Source organism: Protopterus annectens, chromosome 3.part0 (assembly GCF_019279795.1).
Source record: "Protopterus annectens isolate FY-2018-M chromosome 3.part0, PAN1.0, whole genome shotgun sequence".
Taxonomy (NCBI): Eukaryota; Metazoa; Chordata; order Ceratodontiformes; family Protopteridae; genus Protopterus; species Protopterus annectens.
In genome coordinates, this window is record NC_056731.1 from 115,810,282 (window position 1) to 115,833,800 (window position 23,519).

Below are 23,519 nucleotides of genomic sequence, written 5' to 3' on the forward strand. Positions count from 1 at the left end.
CTTTGGTATGTACCTGACCAGACACATGCAGCAACTGGAACATTAGTAAGGGTTCCTTACAAAAAGAATGCAGGGAGTAAACACAAATTCCTAAGCTGATTGTTTCAAAGCCCTGTCTCTTTACTTGGTATCATGCAAACTTCTGAGAGGTGATCTTTGCCTGGCATATAGGGCTTCCCTGGAACCTGTTTTGATGAACCTTTTGCACATCTGCAAAACAAACAGCATCAGAACTACAAGACCTAAATTTTGCTTGTGACATAACTAAGACATGTTGGAGAGACAGATATGTTTCTCAGAGAATTCCCATTCTTCGGAACAGGGTCCCCATCCAGAGTTCCTCCCTTTCCCATTTTAAGTGCAACTTGGTCCAATAGATGGGTAATTTGAACTTCACCCCTGGTCTGGCTCCTATTTTTCTGATGAAGAGAGGCAGTTAGTAAATCACCACCTACATACATCAAATTTGTGGATTACATTTGCATTGCATAACTAGGCTTATAAGGGCCCTAGTGGTTGTTAGCCTAGTATACACCAATGAACCTATGTACATCAATAAGCAAGGGAGAACCAGGCTGTTGCCCCTTTGCAGACTAACCATCTTAGCTTGAGATATAGCTTCACAGCACATTCTCAGTCTACAGGCATCCTACAGCCAGTCAGAGCAAAATTGTGTTGGCAGCCTAGCTGAGCAGGACAATGGCAAACCCTCATGAATGGAAACTAGATCAGGAGGCCTTCCAAATAGGTTGAAAGTTCTTTGCCACCTCTCCTAATAATCAGTTGGCAAAATTCTATGCCAGGACTCGATGCAAGAAGGCTTGGAAGATAGATGCCTTCTCCTTTCCTTGAACAGAAATATTGCTGTATACTTTTCCACCCATTCCGCTAATCTTAATGGTACTTCTGAAGATTCAGAAGGAATCCCCAAAATCAATGTGTTAACCCCATTCTGGCACAGACAACAGTGGTTCTCCCTTCTTTTGGAAATGACCTGGAGCATTTACCACAAACTTCATCACAGAGTGGATCTACTCACACAAGAACAGGGGTGTATGGTACACACCATCCGCAATCAACTTCAGCTAATTGCCTGGATGATAAGGTTTTAATTCCCTTTAGGCACCTGTTTATTGAGGACATGCAACAGGTACTAACTGATGCAAGAAAATCTGAAACTAGAAAATCATATATTAGTAAATGGAAAACCTTTTCTAGTTGGTGCCAACAACATAACCAGAACCCATTTAGGGCTACTATTTCTCTGGTTTTACAATATTTATGTGAGTTCCTCTCCTTTGGTCTTTTTTACTGTTCCATTAAGGTTCATTTATCAGCCATTTCAGCATTAAAAATGGAGATTATGTAGTGGCGACACCGAATTTCTGAAAATCCAGGCTTTCCGTTCTTCCCTCCTGCTCCAGCACAGTCAGAAACAACAGATGCCTCAGACTTAACTCGGGGAGCATTATCAATGGACATAAAAGTACAGGGATTTTGGAACAGAAAAGACAGACCTAAACACAGCAACATAAAAGAGATGCTAGTTCTTATGAATGCTCTCAACTCTCTAAATCATCTGTGGTCCTTGAGACCTTTTCAAGTGTTTACAGTCAAAACCTTACCCCTGTGCAGACTAGCCAATTCAGCATGGGATGTAACTTTACAGCACAATCTTTCTATACAGGTATCTTACATCCTATTAGAGCAAAACTGTGTGTTAGACAAGCTAAGTAGGACCAGAGCTTATCCTCATGAATGGAAACTGAATCAGGGGATCTTCCAAGATTTGACCCATCTGTGAGGAATACCTCAAGCAGATCTTTTAACCTCCTATCCAAACAATGAGCTGTCAAATTTTTGTTCCTGGATTCCATGTAAAAAGGTCTGGAAAATGGATCTACTTCTAAACCTCAGAATTTTATATATCGTGAAAGCTTAAATACCTGAACAGCAAATTTTTCTCAGGGTAAACTTAAATGAAACACACACCATAGTAAATAAAACCCACCTAGGTGGGAGGCCATGCCCCACAGCCCCCTTAACTCCAAGATTGCACTACAGTGGAAAAAAGGGCATGTTGAGCAAGTGTTTACTTACCCTGGGAAAAATTTACTGTTCAAGTATTCAAGGTTTTGTGATTTTTGTCTCGTGAAAATGAAGTTCGATTATATAAGATTTTGAGCTTCAGAAAGGGATCCCTGGAAAACAGATGCTTTTTTTTCTCTTGCTAGGACAGGAATGATTCTGTATGCCTTTTCTCCCTTTCTGCTGATTTCCTGGATATTTCTGAATATTTAGAAGGATGTTCTGAAGATATTGTGGTGACCCTCTCCTGGCTCAGGCACCAATGGTTCTCTCTTCTTTTGGAAGAGACCAGGAGAAATTACCACAAGCTTCCTCACAGACTAGACTTACTCACACAATATCAGGGGGTGTTTGACCACAAGCAATTACAACAGACCACCTGGAAAATAAAGTTGAAATATATTTTAAGCACCTGTTTTTCTGAAGATATGCAGCAGGTATTGTTTGAGGCAAGAAAGTTTTCTACTAAAACATCATATATTAGCAAATGGAAAATATTTTCTACCTGGTGTCAACAAAAGAAGCAGCACCCAACCTGGGCTAGTGTTTTTCTTGTTTTACAATATTTGTCTGCATTACATACTAACCTATGGCCTGTCTTACGCCTCAGTCAAGGTTCATTTGTCAGCCCTTTTAGCATGTCTGCCCATGGATCCCCCTCTTTCAATGCACTCTAATATCAGAACATTTTTGAAAAGGTTTCTGCATAAGAATCCTCCAAGAAAATCAGTGGCTTTTCTTGGGATCTTAATTATGTCTGAAAAACTAACAATCATTCCATTTGAACCAGCTCCTCAGAATGACTTGAGGGTTTTGATACAGAAAACAGTCTGACTCATTACTCTGCAAGAAGAGTATCAGAGCTGCAAACTCTTATGGCAAGTTTACCTTATCTTATTTTTCACAAAGATAAGGATTCTTCGCGAACTAATCCCTCTTTTATGCTTCAGATGATACTGTTTACCTTAAGCCAGTCTGTCTGTCTATCTATCTATCTATCTATCTATCTATCTATCTATCTATCTATCTATCTATTTATCTATCTATCTATCTATCTATTTATCTATCTATCTACTATCTCCTGTCTTGACAGAACCAAAAAATGATGGTGAAAGGATACTTCATTCTTTGGATGTCCACAGGCAACTCAGTTACTATCTTGGCAGATCTTTCAGAACTTCTGAACCTGTGTCAAAACATATTACTTCCAAGTAGTTGTCGCAGACTATTACCTTTTGTTATTCCCACCACAACAAATCTGTTCCAGGCAGAGTCAAGGCTCATTCTACCAGTGCCTTAGCTTCATCTATGGCTTTTTGGAAAGGTTTGGATTCTAAAAGTATTCTAGAAACAGCAACCTAGCCATCTGTACATTCTTTTACAAAACACTATAAACTTGATTCCTTCTCCAGGTCTAGAATAGACTTTGCTAGGACCATTTTCCAGGGGCTCCTGTAACCATTATTGTTTCTCCTTCAAGTTTTTCTAAGCTATAGTATTCTACCCGTATAGCTTAGGTTACTGCGTCTTTTATCATAATGATGAACATAGTGCAGTTCTGTAAGTAAACTTTACCATAACATTATTTGTTCAAATGATCACTGCTGCAGTAGCTGCACCCTCTCTCCACCCCCTTTGTTTTTGTGTATATTTTTTAACAGGGTGTACACATGTATATTTTCCTTTCATAGCATTGTCTTCTCAGGGCTTTAGCCTCCCTTTCTCCACTGGCATGAAATCTCTGAAGGGCTTGGCACCTGAACCTGAGTTTTAGTCAGCTCAGTTTGAACTAATAGTTTGGGAATGTGAAAAGTGCCCTGAAATTTGAAAGCTGGATGGCTGTCATATCCAATGCAGGGTATTACCCATACAGCTTAGGCTACTGCAGCAGTGATCATTCAAATGTCTACAGTCTTGGTAAGTTTATGTGCACAACTGTACTTTCCCTCTCGGATTGTTGGGGAAGATACAGCCTGAACTGAACTTACAATTGGTACTATCTGTTCAACCTTCTACCCCAGTAAACAAAAATCAGTAAAAGTAAATAAATTTTAATTATGCTCAAATTGGAGATGTTACAAACTAAAAAGATTTGAACTAGAATGTTGTTTTACTGAGAGATAAAAGATACGTTTCTTGAATGTTCTAGCAACTATTTTTAATAATGTGTGCATTTATGAATGGGTTTTCATTTATGTGTGTTTATATTAAAGGGTGATTGTGAGGTGGAGTTCAGGGAAGAGTTAAGACAGGCACTGGGAGGCAATGAAGAGTTACCGAATAGCTGGGTAACTACAGCAGAGCTAGTAAGGAAGACTGCTAGGAAGGTGCTTGGTGTGACATCTGGACAGTGGAAGGAGGACAAGGAGACATGGTGGTGGAATGAGGAAGTACAGGAGAGTATACAGAGGAAGAGGCTGGCGAAGAAGATGTGGGATTGTCAAAGAGATGAAGAAAGTAGACATGAGTATAAGGAGATGAGGCGCATGGCAAAGAGAGAGGTGGCGAAGGATAAGGATAAGGCATATAGAGAGTTGTATGAGAGATTGGACACTAAAGAGGGAGAAAAGGACCTGTACCGATTGGCTGGAGAGAGGGACAGAGCTGGGAAAGATGTGCAGCAGGTAAAGGTGATAAAGGACAGTGAGAGAAACGTACTCACAAGTGAGGAGAGTGTGTTGAGTAGATGGAAAGAGTACTTTGAAGGGCTGATGAATGAAGAGAATGAGAGAGAGAAGGGTGGATGATGTGGGGATAGTGAATCAGGAAGTGAAGCAGATTAGCAAGGAGGAAGTAAAGACAGCTATGAAGAGGATGAAGAATGGAAAGGCTGTTGGCCCAGATGACATACCAATGGAAGCATGGAGGTGCTTAGGAGAAATGTTAGTGGAATTTTTAACCAGATTGTTTAATGAAATTTTGGAAAGTCAGAGGATGCCTGAGGAGTGGAGAAAAAGTGTTTTGGTACCTATCTTTAAGAATAAGGGTGATGTGCAGAGCTGCAGTAACTACAGAGGGATAAAACTGATCAGTCACAGCTTGAAGTTATGGGAAAGAGTAGTGGAAGCTAGGTTAAGAAGGGAGATGATGATTAGTGATTAGTAGTATGGTTTCATGCCAGGGAAGAGCACTACAGATGCAGTATTTGCTCTGAGAGTGTTGTTGGAGAAATACAGAAAAGGTCAGATGGAGTTGCATTGTGTCTTTGTGGACTTAGAGAAAGCATATGACAGGGTGCCTAGAGAGGAGTTGTGGTATTGTATGAAGAAGTCAGGAGTGGCAGAGAAGTATGTAAGAGTGGTACAGGATATGTACAAGGGTAGTGTGACATTGGTGAGGACTGCGGTGGGAGTGACAGATACATTTAAGGTGGAGGTGGGTTTACATCAAGGATCAGCTCTGAGCCCTTTCTTATTTGCAGTGGTGATGGACAGGTTGACAGATGAGATTAGACAGGAGGCCCCGTGGACTATGATGTTTACAGATGACATTGTGATATGTAGTGAGAGTAGGGACCAGGTTGAGGAGACCCTGGAGAGGTGGAGATATGTTTTAGAGAGGAGAGGAATGAAGGTCAGCAGGGCTAAAACAGAATATATGTGTGTAAATGAGAGGGAGGGTAGAGGAATGGTGAGGATGCAGGGAGTAGAGTTGGTAAAGGTGGATGAGTTTAAGTACTTGGGATCAACAGTTCAGAGTAATGGTGAGTGTGGAAGAGAGTACAGGCAAGGTGGAATGGGTGGGGAAGAGTGTCAGGAGTGATTTGTGACAAACGGGTACCAATAAGAGTGAAAAGGAAGGTCTACAAGAGGGTAGTGAGACCAGCTATGTTATATGGGTTGGAGATGGTAGCATTGTCGAAAAGGCAGGAGTCAGAGCTGGATGTGGCAGAGTTAAAGATGTTAAGATTTGCACTGGGTGTGACTAGGATGGACAGGATTAGGAATCAGTATATTAGAGGGTCAGCTCAGGTTGGACAGTTTGGAAACAAAGCAAGAGAGGCGAGATTGCATTGGTTTGGACATGTGCTGAGGAGGGATGCTGGGTATATTGGGAAAAGGATGCTAAGGATGGAGCTGCCAGATTAGAGGAAAAGAGGAAGGCCTAAGATGAGGTTTATGGATGTGGTGAGAGAGGACATGCAGGCGGTTGGTGTGAAAGAGCATGATGCAGAGGACAGGAAGAAATGGAAACAGATGATCCGTTGTGGTGACCCCTAACGGGAACAGCCGAAAGAAGATGAATGAATATTATGTGTGAATAAAGACAGTGTAGTGCTGGACAAGAATGTATTACAGATGTACACACACACACACACACACACACACACACACACACACACACACACACACACACACACACACACACACACACACACACACACACACACACACACACACACACAATGAAACATGATTAGAAGATTTTTTGTCATGCTGTACCTCTCTTCTTTTCTACCCTCCATTGAAAATATATTATGCTGAAGTACATATTTGCATCTCTGTGTGTCTGTGTTTCTTTTTGTCTCTGCTATGTTAGACTGGCATCTTTTTCAGTATAGGTTTCCTTACCTTGCTTCTATTGTATGCTGGGATAGCCTCTCTTTGCAAAGACATTTTTGGCTACTGCGTCATGGTGGCATTTTTAGACAACATGACTGGTATGCAGTGCAAGTCACCTTCGCCATACTATACATTTAAAAATTTCCTGTCTTTTGTTGGTAAATGCTTCTATATCCAAAGAGGAATCATATACTATGCATTTCACTGGCAGAAAATCTATGCAGGGTGCAGTGGGACAGCTTTATCTTGGGCAGATGCAATGTAAAACAGGTAAGATGTGCAGTGTGTGAGAGGCTATCAGTGTGTCAGCGATGGTATGCAAGAGGAGTCTGAATGTATATGTATGACTGAGTATATTGCATTTTCGAAAGATCTTCAACACTCCATGTATAGTCTAGTGCAGTATTAGTACTCAGAAATGAATGCTGATACTGCATTTTTAGTCAGAGCTGAAGTGCTCATTGCTGCCTGTATTATATTTAGCTGCGGCGAGCCACTTGTCACATTTGCAGCAAGTGGCTTGCTACAATTTAAAGAAGAAGAGAAAAGACCTTTTTTGGTCCTCAAATAGAAGGGAACTTGTTGCCCTCAGGTATGGGACAACCACCTTTTTTGGTCCTCAAGTTAAAGTTGAGAGGGATGCAACAGATTGGGGAATAGCTCAGGGTGCCGGAAGAGGTAGCTGAAGCTCTGGTGTCTGTGCAGGGTGAATAAGTGTGTGCCTATCTGTGGTATCAATTACCACACAATGGGATCTAATTAGAGCAGAGCTGCATCAGTTGCCCTTATCCAATAGCAGCTGCTGTAAGTACAGTAGTCCTGTGTGTGTGTGTGTGTGTGTGTGTGTGTCCCATGTGTATCTGCACATGGGTCCTATCTGCTGATAATGTATGTAGGTGTTTAGGTACCTCTTGGAGGGAGAGCCTAGGGAGTGCATGTCTTTGTGTGGTCTCCATGGTCCAGCAGTTTGGAAAGTTACACAAGTGAACAGTTGTTTTCACTGCCAAGATGAGCATTTCCTAGTCATGCAAATTCCCTGTTAAGTAGCTGTTTCACTTCAGGGAATGCTCATGTCTATGACTCAGTCGGTAGTGGAGCAGTGATAATCTGCTTATCTGTGCAGAGCAAGTTGTACTGCTGCACTATTGACTATGAAGACCACAGTTTTCAGGTTCAAAAGTAGTTACTAGGCTTGCAGTAGAAGAGACCATCAAGGAGCCGAGCCCAAATTCCTAATTGCTCCAGAGCATTGCCAGGTTAAGTGACTTGCTCTAAGTCACACAGTAGGCAAATAAAGGCTGAGAGAACCAAACCACAGGATATAACCATCATCATTTGCACTAACTGCCAAACTTGATCTTTCTTTGCATGTTGTTATTCTCAAATATTATTTATATATTTTTGAATGGATTTATCTTCTCAGTTCATTGAGAACTGCTGATTTTGTCAGTCTGAGTATTAAGTCTTGGATACAGCTTATTTCTTCCATTATAGAAAAATAAATAAGACCATATTTCTTTACTCATGATGTCTTGTTTACATCATCAGTCTAAAGGTTGAATAAAAGCTCTAACTTGCACCACTGGCTATCTAGTCCCTCAGGGCTTCTAGGAGACTCCCAGACTCCCAGCTTCATAAAGTTATTTCCTTCAAAGCTATTACAGTGCAGCCTTGTTACAGTGTGCTGAAAGGATGGAGCTAAAGCTAAAGAGAAAGGCAAAGCATAACTCTCTCTCTCTCTCTATATATATATATATATATATATATATATATATATATATATCTATAGGTTCCATATTAGAAGATCGAAGATGCATTCAAGATCGAAAATGCATTCTTTCAAATGCGTCTTGGTCGAACTCAAAACACTGAAATGGCAAAATATCGAAGCGGCTTTTAATCAAATTCTTTCCCTGGGAAAGAATTTGCTTGGCTGCTTCGTTACTTTGCCGTTTTCAGCACTGTAGTACAGTCTCGGAGTTGGCATATTTAAGAAGGGGTGTGTGGGGGGCAAAGCCCACCACTTAATGTAATGTTTAAAGTGTTTTCTTTTTTTTTTGTTGGAACTGTTCTGACATTTCGAAATTGTAAGTTTTCGCTTACATAGGGTCAATTAATCGGCATTCGACCAATCACAATTACAAATTGTCTGCAAAAAATACACATAGTCAATCAACATATAAATACATAAATGAATAAATACAAATCACTAACTGTTTAAAATTATATGAAATAGTTTAAAATTGAAGCATAGGGGCATGTAACTACTTGCTTCCATGATCCTAATATGAATATGCATCTAATTTGAAAATACATCTAATTTAAAAGAGGTAAAATGGATAAAATGGGAACCATGACACAGAAGTGTATGAAATACTATTGGAGAATTAAAACAATTCATCTCGCACCATCTAGTGGCCAAAGAAATAATAATAAGAAACCTCAGCTTGTCCAAACACATACCTGACATTAAATATGTGTTAAAATCAAATTTTGGTGTTATATATATGTTAAAAATCAATTTGTATTATAATATATATGTTAAAATAAATATTTACATAATAACAATAACATTGATTTCCTAAAATATGTATATTAAACTATTTTAAAAACATTTTAAAATATTTGAAACCACATTTAAAGGAACATTTAAAAAAACATTTAAAAGAATGTGAATGCCTACTGTAACAATCTGCTACAACTTTGCAGATCTCATTTTCAAAAGGGGGGCTATGGAAATATTTTTATTGAGACCTGGAATTTTATTTGCCTCCAGGGTTAATTACCAATACAACTCTCTATATTCTATTCTTTCCTCCCAAAGCCCACCCCATGCATCCATGTTCACTCTCTCAATAACCTAAAATACAAATTGTGCTACCGAACATTCCTTCATATGATTGTAAAGTGCATTTGTTTCCTTTTTTACTTGTATGTCGTACATATGCTCATAAATTCTCCTTTTTAGTTTTTTATATATCTATATATATATATATATATATATATATATATATATATATATATATATATATATATATTCTATCTGTCCTGATGGTGTGGAAGGTAAAGAATGGGTAAATAGGAGTGGTACTGGGGTTGGTGTAGGGGTTGACTAGTGGGGGCAGTAGGGGGAAGTGACATGGGGTCCTTTGTTTAGGGCTCTATTTCACCTAAAGCTGCCCCCTAACCCACACACTCCCTCTGCATGGTGCAACATGGTGCAAGGGCTTGGAGGTAGATAGAAGAAAATGTTTGGATCACATAATCAGCTGCAGAAACAATGTATCTGGTTATAATTTTTCTTCAAATGATAAATGATCTACATGGGTAGGATATATTGCAATGTAGGGAAGAGTTTGTAGTATTTTGGGGAAACCTTAGGTATTACTGTATGTGACAAATTTCTCCAGCATATCACCTCTCCATAGCTTGGGCACACATCATGAGGTTTAACACATGGTTAAGGAAACTGTGTAAAAATCAAGGTTAGGGAAAGATGCAGACCTCGCCTGTTGTAGCGTACATTTTCCCAGAATAAAAATTGCAGTTCTGAATGGTAGCTTTATATACTTTATTAGCAAACATTTGTATTAGCCAAGGGCAAGTGCACATAAAGTCATCTATGAATCTCCATCCTCTACCAAAATACATATACTTAGTAAGGCAAACAATGAGAGAAATTAATGAGAAAGAGTAAAAATAAATCAAATAATCAAACAATCATTTAGGAAAGAAACAAGCAAAAAGGGACACTGCCAACCATGACAAACCCTGATTAGCAAGTAATTTTCCAAAATTGTTAGCCTGGATGGATGAGTTTCACCTGAATATTGTGATAGGTATAGAAATATAGTAAACAGAGTAGCATGACATTTTGGAAACACTTCACTCCAAGGGGAGGAAGAGGACAAAACCGTAGTAGACTGAATGCACAGAATGACAGACAAATATGAGGTAGTGCAGGTAGAGGGCTTGCATTCAGTATACCATATGCTATTTGCAGTGCCTGTGCTGAAGCTACTGTCAAGGGAAGATTTTTTTACAGTGTCTTCTAGGAAGCATTTGTTACATTTTATTTATTTATTTATATTTCATGTCTTGGAATGTCCAGTAAGGCAATGCCCATTTTACAGTAGAGTCTCACAGATAAAAACTACAGGAGCATTTTTGAGACAAAGTTAAATAAAATACACATTTGCAATGGTTAATCATTTATTGAACATAAATGAATAACTAGAAACAAACTTTAGTGATATTAGACAGGGTTGTACAAGTCAAGTCAGTACTTCTGAGCTTATTTGGATCACACAACTCTTGTTGACAATTGTGGTGCTGCTACCTGACTCATTAAGGTTCCACCATCCTAGTCTATGCACCCCATTTCACAACACCTTTGCAATTTATAGTATGCAGTAATTTTTGCACCACACAGATGATGATAATGATGATGATGCTTTCTTGACTTTGCCTAAATACCATGACCAAACACTGAGAATTTGGAAATCATTTCTCTTTTGCCTGCATTAGGATTTCCAGTGTTTCTCTGAGGCTCATAACTTCTGTCAAAACTCCACAAGTGTACTTCTGGTAAACTGGAGCTAATTTTTGGCAGAATAACTAATTTCCCAGATGGACAGCCCACTCATCATCACCTCCCTCATCACAGTGTTTCTTTAAACACACTGAACTAGATGGAACGATTTAACCATTCAGTTAACCTTTATGCATAGATTATCCTGTGATTGTCCTGCTCATGAGAGATTTCTGATTTTATACATTCTATTTGTATACTTCATTTCTCTAGTGCATCAGTATTGTGTGTCTACCTTGCCATCCAAAGACATAAAGACTCAAAGTATAGATGGAGTAATGGCTCAACATAAGGATTAAATCCAACCATCCATCCACAGCCCCTTTTTCCAATTTACACATGGGGTCGAGGTGTCATTTCAGTTAAATGCTACCTGGAATATGACAGCTAAATAATAATAGACATAATCATAGATACAATAATAGACATATATCACTAACAACATGCTATAATCTACTCACCTCTGACTTTTAAGACAATGTATAGACATGAGCTCACTGTTGGCAGAAGGCTGTCTGTGTTTTCATTTTAAGTCCATGAAAATGCTTTCTTCATTGCACACAATCGAAATGAAACCAAAAACTACCAGAACTGCACTTCTGTAGTGAACTTTTAGGGAAGAGTCACATAATTTTAAAAGGGATGTCCTAAAATGAGGCAACATTAAGAAATACTCAGGAAGCACTGTCCTTTAAAATTCCCCTTTCTGCTTCTTGTAAAGGAATACTTCTTGCTAGCTCAAAATGTCCAGTCTTAATGTCCTGCAATCTCTTTCTCTCTCTTTTGGCTTTTCCCAGTTAGGGGTCACCACAATGGATCACCTTATCTGCTCATGATTGGCAGTAGAGTTTTATGGTGTTGAGTTGCCAGCTCGGCACCCAAGCTTCCAGGGAAGACACACACATGCATGCACTCACGCCTAGGGCCAATTTTTTTAGCATGTCCAATCCACTTGCAGCATGTCTTTGGGGATGTGGGAGGAAACCGGACCACCTGGAGGAAACCCACATGACCGCATGGAGGACATGCAGACTATGCACAGAAGACACCCCAGCCGAAGATCGAACTGGAGAGCCTCTTGCTGTGAGGCATCAATGCTAGCCGCTGCACCACCGTGGTTTAATGTCCTGCAATGCACTAGTAAAAATAATATCCTTTTGAGATGAAGCAGCAGTTTAAGGAGTTCTAAACGTTCCAGTGTGTGTGTGTGTGTGTGTGTGTGTGTGTGTGTGTGTGTGTGTGTGTGTGTGTGTGTGTGTGTGAGACATGGAGAGATAGACAGAGACAGCTTTTTTTTCACATTTCACATCTTTGCTTGCAGCTGCAATTTGTATCTCCTCCTCACGTGGAATAACATTATTAAAGCAAAATGCAAATTTAGTGGGGCAGCTATCAAAGCTTTAATTGATGAAGTAGAGAATTTGGAAAGTAAAATTATGAAAGTTTAAAACATCAGAAATACAGAGTATCACATTGTTAATGATCATGTGTCAGAGCAAGCTATTCTGGCAATGAATATATTTAAATTATTAACATTTTAAAAATGCTAAAAGTAGGAAATTATATAGAATTCAACAGCACTTTATAACAAACCTTTGAAGCTAAATACTGAGGTAGTATATATACATATGCATGTTTTTACAGTCTGCAAATGACTAACTTCAAATACACATATAAAACACATATCTTGTTCTAAAATTTTCCAAAATGAAAAAAGCATTTGGATATAACTGCCTTGAGAAAATGGGGGTTTAAGACATTTTTTTCTTTCTGGTCTGTTTTTATCATTTTCTGCTAATGTGAAGGTGAGTGATGATATTATGAAACAGCAAACTGTTCACAGTCTTTAGTGTGAGCAAAAATATGCTACATGAGTGATCAACATTCAAAATGTGATCACTGGATAGCTAACTGAAAATAAACAGTGGTGATCAAAATTCATTATAACAACTAGAGCATATTATTTTTTTGGGGGGTCTCCAGCTGCACCTCCCACACCCTTGTTATTTATATATATATAAATATATAAATATTTTATATATATATATATATATATATATATATATATATATATATATATATATATATATATGGGTCTACCTGACAACACCGACACATCACAACACTGACAACGAAATCACTGACACCACATAACCGACAGTTCACAAACACGAAACCTCACATGCCCGACACACCATAATACCGACAATCAACAAACAAGACAAATCCCCTGTCCAAAAAGCACACACACAACACAAGCACACCAAAATCCTTACAAACTCACACTAAACCTCACATACACAACTATCTACAACCTTAACCCAACCCCTAACCCTAAGGTCCGTCACTATCACACACTCACCTAACCCGCGCCCTAACCCTAACTCACTTAACCCGCCCCTAACCCAAAGACTATCACTACCGCACACTTACCTAACCCGCGCCCTAACCCTAACTCACTTAACCCGCCCCTAACCCACAGACTATCACAATCGCACACTTACCTTACTCGCACCCTAACTTCCTTCACTACTGCATACTTACACAGCCTTTTCCCATGTCGGTGTTCTCAGCGTCGGTGTTTTCATCCATCGGTCTTCTCACTTGTCGATCTTCTGGCGTCGGTGTTCTCATTGTCAGCGTTCTAAGTTGTCCACGTTGTCAGGTAGACCCATATATATATATATATATATATATATATATATATATATATATATATTACCTCCAAGATTGCTATATTACATTTGCCAAGATACCACAGTCTTGGTCTCTGCATACAAAGCACAAGATGGTGATTTTAGTAACAAGTCAAACTTCCTGGTGATCTGTTTCGTGCCTTTTCTTGGGTCAGCCAGTCAGATTTCCATGTCATTTTGGCAGGTCCACCTGAACAATATCAGCAACAGAAAGGGAGAGCAGTTGGAGGTCAAACATTATTTTGCAATGGTACTCTGAACCAAGTTTTCAATTTGCATTCCTGATATGACATCATACTAGAGGTGAAATTCACCTGGGAGACTCTGGATGCTATGCTGGAATCACCTATCCCTGGAAATGACACTATATCATGTATATGCAATGGAATTCAGAAACTTGCAGTGGTAATGAAGTACCATTAGCTGTGCATGCTGATGACTGCTTAAGCATTCTTCATAGGACTTGATGATCTAGGAACACACCTGCCTCCACAGCACCACCAGCATGTGGGATCACAGGCCATAATACAGGCATGCATGCTGTTTTAGAGCTGATGCATAGCTGGTGGCATGGTATGGCACTGTGCACTTTTATTACAGCCTAAATTTGGTTACAAAATTAGAACTGAATCATCTGCTGTGTATAAGTTGTTCATATGAAAAATATAAAGAAACAGTGCATGCTTGCAGCAGCCATCAAGACTTGTCTTTTGGAATCTTGACCATAGATTATTCTCACTTGTATTATGACTTATTTTATACAACTGCATAATCCACTCCCTTCTGTCCTGCACATGTTGGCCTCCATTTGTGAAGCCACTAGTTATTAATACCCTACATATTTTAGGTTCTTGAATGAGTCACATATTGCTTTCTGTGGGCATCTGATTTTGTTGATTGCAAGCCTAGTGTATAAAGTTCTTTTGGTTGACAGGCTAGCCAAATAGATAACTCATTGATAGGGAATATGACTTTCTCAGAGTTTAATAAATGAAATAAAATGTGTGGAGGGGGTCTGCCCATTCATTGAGTGTGGGTGTATGTTGGGGGTGGTGAGGGGACTAAAATGTAGTGCTGATAAAAATATTGTGTTTCTGATTTGTTTAGATGGATTTAATCATAGGCTTTGATGACTTGGGCCATGATTAAGCAAGCCATATAATTTTTCTGTCCTGTGCTGATTTACTGATTCAATCATCCCATAACATAGTGTAATGGAGTGATCCAAGAACAGATCTTCTCTTCCTGTTTCTGGTCTAGTGTAGGACCTTAGTGCCATAAATCTGGGACATACTGTCTCACAAATCTAGAAAATTGTAGGCTGTGTATGTAGAAGTGAGGATGAGAAGAGTGACAACTGTCATGGTATACCTTCTGTGACATGACAGATTGCACACCCTAACCTCTATCACACCAGCTACTCAGCACAACAACCCAAACCTTTGTCTCTGATTTCAAGGATTTTCTATATTCTTTTTGCTATCTTTGACTCTGTTTACAATATACTCAGGTATAATAAAAAACAACAAATTTCATTTTTCACATTTACACTATTGTCCAACATTATTGTTTGTTCAAATTTGTTCCTTCATTAAAAAGTAAATTTTTGTTCAAATTTTGACAATCATCCCTTCAACCCTTTTAACTTTCAACATGAGTATCTGAACTTAACCATTTAAGTTTGTCACATCCTCATCCTTCCATCCTCAATAAGCACACAATCATGATACCTGCAACTCTCCATGGATACTTGACCTAAAACAAAAACAACAATGTCCTGAAATCCCCATTGATTAACTTTACCTCATCATTTTCACCATTCTCCATTTGATCACTTTCTGCTCATCTGGTGGCTTTGCTAAGACTCATCATTTTATATTCTCTCTAACCCCACAAACTAGCATACTCACCTTTGATGCTGAAAGATTAGAAATATGGGTTCAGTTCCCACCTAAGGTGCTTGGATTAATTTTCCAGTACTGACACTGCAGTGCAGCATAAAGGGGTGATGCACTCCTGAGTGTGCTGTCCTTTGGATGAGACATTAAGCCAAGGGCGCATCTACTTGAACTGGTAGTAGCTCAAGTGTATGTGGAAGATCCCACTGCACTTATCGAAAAAGTGTAGGAGCCTTTATTAAAATACATAAGAACAATTGTACGTATTTAGAATAATATTTACAATTATACAATAAGGCTTATTACAGTTCTAAAATGCACATACTGATTGGACAGTTCAGCGTGTCTTTTGTAAATCGAGCATATAGCAGTAAAAAAAAAAGTCCAGCCACTGAAGTATTGTTGAAGGGACAGATTTCCCTTTCACATATGCTCATTGACATCCATAAATGTATATTACAAATGATAGGGTACTAAGAATAATCTATGACATTCTGCAAAACTCTGGACAGTGCAAGCATAATATCTGCCGGCAGTATGATCAGTCATACTGCCTGTAACCATTCCTCTTATCTGGCCACACTTTTGCAGAACAGTCCTAACTTTCCTCATATTTTAGCGCAATCCCACATAAAATGTTTTGTCTTTATGGTTAAAGAAAAATAAAAAAGTAACACACAAACCACTATGGAAGTCCACCCCTGTATTTGCTACCCCACACTGATAAGTTGTACTAATGTGGGGTATCAGTACAGAAGGAAAATTGTGGAAGAACACTAAAGTGTTATTATAGAAAGGCAGTGGTCTAGATTCCAAAAGAGTTCTTCTCAGTGCAAGTCTGCCCTGATTCTGAAAGTGTTGCTCTCAGTGTGTAAGTGACTTACTTCAGTGTAAGGCCTATCTGTAAACAGACTTGCACAGGGGCCAGATTCCAAAGCTCCTGCTCTCAGCCTGCTCTCATTGTAAGTGGTTAGTTACACTGAGAGCAAGTCTTTTGGAATCAGGCCCATTATTTAATAAAGGTAATCAATTTTTTTCTTAAATAATGTTATCATAATTTGTCATAGACCTCATGATCAGACCACACCAGCCATGGGTTAATCCTATGATACCCACACCTAATCCTGGGTTATTGCTAAAATATTTACAAAACTTTGACAGGAGCCAAATAGGAGATGTACTCAGTACAATAGCATTTATCCACCTCATCCCTTCAACTATAACCAGTGTTTTACCATTTCTTGTAAATGGACCAACTCCCAATGTTCATTGTACAATAATTACCATGTATGCCACACACAAGTGAATGCAATTTCATCAATAGCATCAGTATCCTTTTCTCTGTTATGATGATAATAACCATAAATATTCAAATCTATATTAACCTTTATCATCCCTCTTCTTTTTCAAAGATGCATACTGTTAGTTCAAAACAGTTGTATCCTGTGACACTGAAGAAAAGCATGTCCCCTAGTATCCTCAACATTACATAAATGACGCATTTTTTTTCAAGAATCACTTAATATATCATAAGGCCTTTTACTGGTAATTTCAATAATGTCAATCTCCACAAAAATCCTATATCTCACATAAATGAGAAAATAAAAACCAAAAACCAAACCACTGTCTGAAGTGTAATAAACACAAATCCAGATGAAAACCTGGCAGTCCAAGGCAGACAAATAAGATAAATGCAGTGTTAATTTAATACTTTCATCTAAACAATTCCAGACTTCTTCAGAATGAAACCTGCTGAACAACCTCATGACATTTAAATACTAGGAAAGTAATCACAGCTATTAAGAACATAACATGATTCAAAACATCTAAAAAAATTAGAGACATTCAATAAATACACCGATACTTTAAAACACAATGGTAAAAAGCACATTTGTACTAATTACATTGTTAAAACAAACAGTTTTTTTCATTATCATAAAATAGCAGCCCTTATCTTTTGTAGACTGCCGATGTAAATTGAGTCACTTAATCCTGGAAAGACTGTTGCTTTGAATTTAATCTGCCAAAAAAGTTCATGCACCTCTAAATGAGTTAAAATAACTTAAACTGTACACAAATTTGGCAGGTAATAAGAATGTTATATAAACATTTGCTGCATCATGAGTCAATGCTATACACTTGCAGATAAACACATTTCCTCAAAGCACGTACAGTCTTTCCAATGTAGAATGCACTGGAAGAATCACATTTTGCATTATAAACACCCCTCAAAGTTCCACAGGAAACATTCCCTTTACAGTTTACTAGAAAATCAAGTGGCACATAACTTTTAATTCTCTCAAGTATAAATGGGCATTGTGCAAAGGCTACACAGTTAAACATTGCATTATTTTTTTTTCTTACACTGATGGAGCACATGCCAGTAAATTATTAATATCTCTTTTCCTTTTTTAAAGCAAACAATTTTGGTTCTAATTTTGTTTTGTAAACTAGGATCCACATTTAATACAGCCTTCCAATATGTTTATAAGAGGGGAAGCCAGGTGGAAGTAAGGTGACACAAGGTCATGAGAATCAATCTTCTGCCACAATTCATAGTTAGATTATTCACCACCCCCCCAGTAATAATTGGTTTAAATCTATCATTCCCTTCATTCAAAAATTGCCGTTCAGTACTTTTTAGCAAATCAAGTGGATACCCTTGTTCTAAGAACACCTTTTTTTAAAGTGTCTAGCTCCTGCTGGAAATGTAATTCAATAGATATCATTCTTGACTCACTCACCATTAACAATTAGCTCTACTAACCTTTTATTTTTGTGGATGGTAACTTTGGTAATCTATATAAGAACTGGAAAATGTTGGCTTCTGATATAATACTAACTCAAAACAATTCTCTGCAAGATTTTTATAGATAGCCTCATTAGGATAATTCACAAAATCAGAAGACCAGCAGTGTGTAAATTTTCAAAATTCTGTTGTAGTGTTCAAAAATTCAGTAAACATAATCAAATGTTCTGGTCCACCTCTCCATAACAAAAATATATTATCTAAAATGCACGGATATATCCACGTGTGTTGAACCCACTTGCTAATAAAAACATACCTTGTTTCCCATATATACATCACCATGTTGGCATAAATTCAGGTGCAGCTTGCCCTGTAGCAATACCAGTTCACCGTTTAAATAATTGCTTTTGTGTACGAACTCTAAAATTTAACATTCTAACATCATGGAGGGTGAAACAGTTGCTCTCCATCAGGGCATCATTTAACCAGTCAACTCCAATAGAGTGTGGAATACAAGAAAAGTGATCAAATACATCAAGTTTGTAACAAAAATGATATCCTGTTCAGACTGATTTTGGCTAATGGCTTTTAAGAGATTCCAGGAGTCTTTCAAAGCATGACATTTGCCATAAAAAACTTGCTTTAACCATGATCAATATAAGTAGCATAGGTCTCAGAGTTAGACTTTCCTGAAGCAACTGTGAATTACAATGGTGGTTCCAAAGGCACTTATGGACCTTGTAGAGACCATAAATCACTGAAATAACAGGATGGTCAACTTGTAAGAATTTAAACAACTTTGGCAAAATAGATTTTTCCAACAAAACATTATAACAATATATGTCATTGTGCCTGAATGCAATATATAATTCATTAAGTGACACATATTGATAGCTAGAAGTTTCCATTTTCTCCACATAGTTCTGGATCTCAGCACTTTTCATCAGACTGGAGGGCAAATAAAAAGAATAGAGTTTCAAGAAGTGCCACAAATTTGGCCAGATAATCCCCCCATGGGATGTTTATGATTTCTGTATCTACTGTTTGATGGTGGACCATTTAAATGTTAAATGTACATTCTACAAAGCCTTCAGTCAGATGGCTCTCTCAGACTGAAGCAGAAAATTGAATATTAAAAGGTTTCTGCCTTTTGATTCTGAGACAAATAACTGATAAGTCTATGCCCCAGAAAAAGGTAAGAAAGATTAGGAGAACTCCAGGAACTGAGATTCATTTTGGTTCCAAAGAAAAGCAAAGACCTCAGGCTAATGTTGGACCTAAGTCAACTGAACCACTATGTAAAAAAGACTCAGTTGACCAAATGCATGGTAGTAGTCCAGAATGTTTCCTTATTTGGACGATAGGCTGCCAAAGTGATGAAATTATTATTGAAGGCCAGAAAATACTTTCTCTATCTTTCTCTGTCTTTGTGGATATCCATTAGCAAGGAGAAATATATCCTGCAGCCCACCTGACCCATTCATTTCATCAGTGGCTACCTGGATATGGTTCAAAGCATAGTCTCCCTCCCTCAGGACAGAGCTCAGATTCTGCTCAGTTCCATTCAGGGACTTCTTCAATGCACAAGATCCCCTGCCTGTGCTTGGCCTCATGGGATTTTCCATTATAATAGATTCATAGGTTCACAGGTATGTACTTGGCTGATGACCACTAGGGCCTTTCTAAACTTAACCATTCTGCTTTTTTTACCAGAAAGGCTCATCCAGACTCTGCTACACTTTGCTGTGAAGGAAAGGTTAGTTTGCTTTTATTTTTTGTATTACTGTTTGTTTTCTTTACCTTGTGTTTTGCTTGCATTCTGTTTTAACAGCATATTAAAACTTCAAAAGAGACCACAGCTCTCTCTGTTCTGAGTCGGGCAGATTTTTTCCCGCCCTCCCACCCATTTAAGTTGTCTTGTTAAATACCACTGTCTTTCTAGTTGCCCGCCTCTTATGTTAATCTGACCATATATCTCATTTCTCTCTACTTTCACTGGCTTATGTGAGTAATTTATTGGCCATCCTACAGTATTTCATAGTACCAAAATACAAAAGTGACCACCCCTTTCAATCCATCTTGCTGTTTTAAAAATAGTAACTCTCCACTAAACCTTAACTTTTTAAACAGGTAAAACTCAAGTTACCTACTTTCACATCTAACTTCTCTAGTGCACACTGCAGAGTGCATTCTTTTCAATCTTACCTTTAAGCATCGCTGTGACTAGCACTTTCTCTAATACCTGCTGGAAAGCACTAGGAAGCCTTAAACTCATACAAACACTGAACTCTCCTTGTTAACAAGGAGAAATTAATAGTAGGCACTAAACAGCCTATAATTGCAAAGTACCTTGCTAAGGAAACAGCTCCTATACTTTACAAAGAAAAAAAAAGCCCCAAACCAGGCATGTCCAAGGGTCAGCTTCCGGTGATTTCTCCTGTCCACCTGGTGAATCTGGGCATACTGGGGCAATGCAGCAATTGCCTCATGTACACAGACAACCCTCTCCTCCTACCACCCAATACTACAACCTGTGAGAGATGCACTTACATAGCCAAAATGGAAGCAAAGCTCTCTCCACCCAAGATTGTGCTAAACAGTCAAGAGGAGAAGGTTAACACCCACACTACACCTCAAGCAACACATAGCCCTTCTAAACCCGCACCACCAACACCCACATATAGCAACACTAAATCCACATATGCAGAGGCCCTTAACTGTAACCTGCCCAAGCAACAAAGACCTCTGAAGCTGAAAGCAAACAAATACCAATCACAACCAATGTGTCACATAGTTCACAACACCAGTGTGCCACCCAGCAACAGCCCCTAAGGCAAGACAATGCACCTAACACTTTAGTCATAGGTGACTCTATAGTCCGGCACACTGATGTCCCTCTCACCAGGTTGAATAAGGAGAAAATTACAGTCAGCTGCCTGTCAGGTGCCAGGATCCGCCACATAACGCATGCACTCAAGTCACTCCACAACAAGTACAAATATGACTCTGTCATTGTCCATGTTGGAGTGAATGACTTGAGACGTACCTCCCTGGATTACATGAAAAGAGACATGGAAGAGCTCTCGGATCATGTGGCCCAGGCAGGTATGACCCTAGCCCTGAGTAGCATCCTGCCTTTGCCCAGAATTATACCACAATATAAGGATAAAATGATTGTCTTCAACAATTGGCTAAGCTTATGGTGTCATTCAAAGTGGATCCAGTATCTGTCTGCCTGGGACGACATGATTGACAGACCACGATGCTTTGTCAGAGATGGTCTGCACTTGTCGCCCCTGGGATTCAGGTTACTGGCTAAGGCTCTTGCCACCCCTATAGTGCCTTTTTTAGGCAAACTTCAAAGGACAAAACCACCACCGTAACAGGTACAAGCATGCAAAATCTGAAGGTAATGCTACTCAATGCTAGAAGTCTAAACCTCAAAATGCACTCTCTCGAGGCACTCCTAAAAATGGAGAACATCGATATCTGTGCAGTAACTGAAACCTGGTTCAAGGCTCCAGAGAGCACCCCTGCAATACCAGGCTACAACTCTTACCACACTTTTCGGCCACCAAACCAGGACTGAAACACTAAAGGTGGAGGAGTGCCAATATTCACCAAGGATATTCACACCACCAGGCTAGTTGGCCAACACAATGTGTCTGAAATTCTCCAAGTGCAACTAACACTAGGTAAGACTGCAATCCAAATTGTAGCTTGCTACAGATCCCCCACCATACCCCAAGATTCTCACTACACCTTTCTAAACATACTGGGAAATATTAAGATAGAACCAAACACCCTAATACTGGGTGATTTTAACTACCCTGCCATTAACTGGGAAAACTACTCATGTCCCAACACCTTCGGTTCTTGGAATTCATAAATTCAAACGCCCTGGATCAACTAATCCATAGTCCCACTAGGGGCTCCAATATCCTAGACCTGGTCATTACCAACATGGGAAATCAATGCTCCATACCTATGGTCACCCCCTCATTAGCCAGGTCTGACCATAAGCTAATCACCCTTAACATCCACATCCCACCCCACCCCCAGTAAAGAAACCACCATAAAAACTTCTCCAAAGCCAACTTCATGCTACTCAAGTCAGAAGTGACAAACTTCATGACACCCATGCAGACGGAACTGAAAGTTCAACTGCTGAATCCTACACTAAGGCACTGTACGAGCACATCCACTCATGCATGAATCGTGTCATCCCAAATAGAACCAAAATGCTCTCATCCAAAAAAGGAAGCCAATCTGGTGGTCCCCTACCATAAACAAACTTTACAACAAAAGGAAGAAACTTTTGCAGAAAAGAAAATCCCAGGATGCAAAAAACTCCCTTACTAGCCTCAGTAAGAAACTGAGATGCCTCATAAAATCCTCCAAAGCTAGTTACGAAAATAAAATTGCCAAAGATTCCAAAGACAACCACAAAGCATTCTATAACTATGTCAAGAATCTAACTGGCAATGCTCAGATCTGCTCTGAGCTAAAACAGAATGGCATTAAATATACTGATCCGAAGGATATTGCCAATATCCTGGCAGATCGATTCAGTGCCAACTTCACCCCCTCTCACCCCCTAAATGGCCCATCTCAATACCGGAAGATTGCCAAATTCCAGTAATAACGGCCACACAGGTACAAAACGCACTCTCTAAAGCCAAGAATACAGCATCCATGGGACCAGATGACATCCCGGGCTGTGTACTACATGAACTACAATATGAACTGGCACCTCACCTAAGTGTCATGTTTAATCATAACCTCACCTCAGGTTTCGTGCCCACTGAGTGGCGCAGAGCTACAGTTATCCCAATCCACAAGGGGGGATCCACCTTGGATCCTGGAAACTACCGTCCCATCAGTCTGACAAGCCTTATCTGCAAGGCCATGGAGCGTATTATCATGGAACTTATA

General features: G+C 39.1%; 1 protein-coding gene across 2 annotated transcripts in view; it reads left to right on the plus strand.

Moving 5' to 3' along the window:
• MRC1 (mannose receptor C-type 1) overlaps positions 1-23,519 on the plus strand; it is a 1,874,292-nt gene that overhangs the window by 465,822 nt on the left and 1,384,951 nt on the right. The gene's annotated exons all lie outside the window — the stretch shown is intronic.